We start from the raw sequence: 1,792 nt of genomic DNA, 5'->3' as shown, positions 1-1,792 counted from the left end.
TTTAGAGGTCCTTTCCAACCCAAACTATTCTATGATTCTATGTTTCTAATACATTGAGTTTGGCTCTTTTCACCTCCATAATCCCCCATATCAATACACTCAAGGCATGCAACACACTGGCCAGTTCCAACACATACATGTATTTCAGGCACACAGTGGCACAGTTCACAGTGGGACTACATGGTACCCAGTAGAAATTCAGAGACAAGTGCTGTGCACCACAGTGGATATAATTAATATTAAAGAGGGCTCTCCCTGAGCAGTGTGTATGAGTCAGTACCACAGGTAAGGCCCTCTCTCTTGGACTGATGAGTGTAAAACCTTTGTGAAGAAGAAAAGAATAATTTTAGAGCTCAGTTACTGTTCTAACTCACTCAGCAAAACCACATTAATCATTAATTGGAGATATTTCTTAGATAGATTGCCAAGCGAATCACTAGCTAGACTACTACCAGCTATAACATTTTCCCTGTTGACATTTGGGTAGATTTAAACAAACTCAAAGGCATATTCTTCCACACCTTTAATACAGAAGCAAATTTAACCCTTGCACAAAGGATCAAATATGATCCACAATTACTTAAAAGCTTTACTTCTCTTTCTGCCCTAGTCCATTCTACTTTTCTCATCTCTTAGAATAAATAAAATTTTTCACTAGCTACTAAATGGGTCTTCACTACCTTTAAAGAGACTGACAATCTATTTGGAATTCAGAATGTGTGTTACAAGCATAGAGTGATATATATAGGTATGAAGGTGACATGTTATGCCCTAAGGCACAAATGCCCAGTGAGATCACTTAAAAAGGGACAGCCCATCTCTAACCTTATCTAACAGTGAACAGAGACCATTTTCCTTTTCTCAGATATAATCTTTAATAATCTTCAACAATTTTTGAGAAGCAGACAAGGCAACCATAACAAATAAAAAAATCATGCGAAGGTGACTTTGCAAACTGTATCAGTCTTTCCTGCACTAGAAACTGTAAGAAACTTGATTTTGTGTCATTCCATTTTCAGCACTTTTTCTTTTTGTACCTTTTCTTGAAAGCAAGGGAAGGGGTGAAGGTGAGCAGTGCAACTTCACCAAATTAAGCAAAAGAAAAAGCCCTTGTGTATTTACATTTGTTGTGTCATGTACTTCATTTAAAATCTAAAAGTGCAAACCACTCAAATTTTATACTTCACATCGCTGTCACCTTGGGTATAGATTTGTCTATATTGATCTTCAGGGAAATCAGGACTCATACTGAATATACTGTTCTCACTAGGTTAACAATTGACTTTGCTATCAATAGCAGCAGCATATTATCTGTATACAACACGATGTGTTACCATTTACTACCTCAACCTGTCTATTTTTGGAATTTCTTGACCATTTTCATCAAGGGTTCCATTAATATATTAAATAAGATAGATGAGAGTCAATAATTTACTGTTTTTTTACTGGGTGGAAGAAAACAGAGAAGGGTCTGAAGAAGTAGAAATTATGGGAATTATTAGCCTTGCACTACACTGCATGTATGCTATGTACAATCTCATCATGTACCCCTTCCCCCCCACACACTTCTCCAAGGACATGTGATATTTTAATACAATTAGTAACTTTCATTATAAAATATAAAGTTGTATTTGCAGATACCAAGTTGGTGGGCGGGAGCGTTGATCTGCTCGAGGGTAGGAAGGCTCTGCAGAGGGACCTGGACAGGCTGGATCGATGGGCCCAGGCCAACTGGATGAGATTCCACAAGGCCAAGTGCCGGGTCCTGCACTTTGGCCACAACAACTCCATG

This window comes from Aptenodytes forsteri, unplaced genomic scaffold, assembly GCF_000699145.1.
Source record: "Aptenodytes forsteri isolate BGI_AS27 unplaced genomic scaffold, ASM69914v1 Scaffold172, whole genome shotgun sequence".
Classification (NCBI taxonomy): Eukaryota; Metazoa; Chordata; class Aves; order Sphenisciformes; family Spheniscidae; genus Aptenodytes; species Aptenodytes forsteri.
This window is presented reverse-complemented; position numbering follows the sequence as displayed.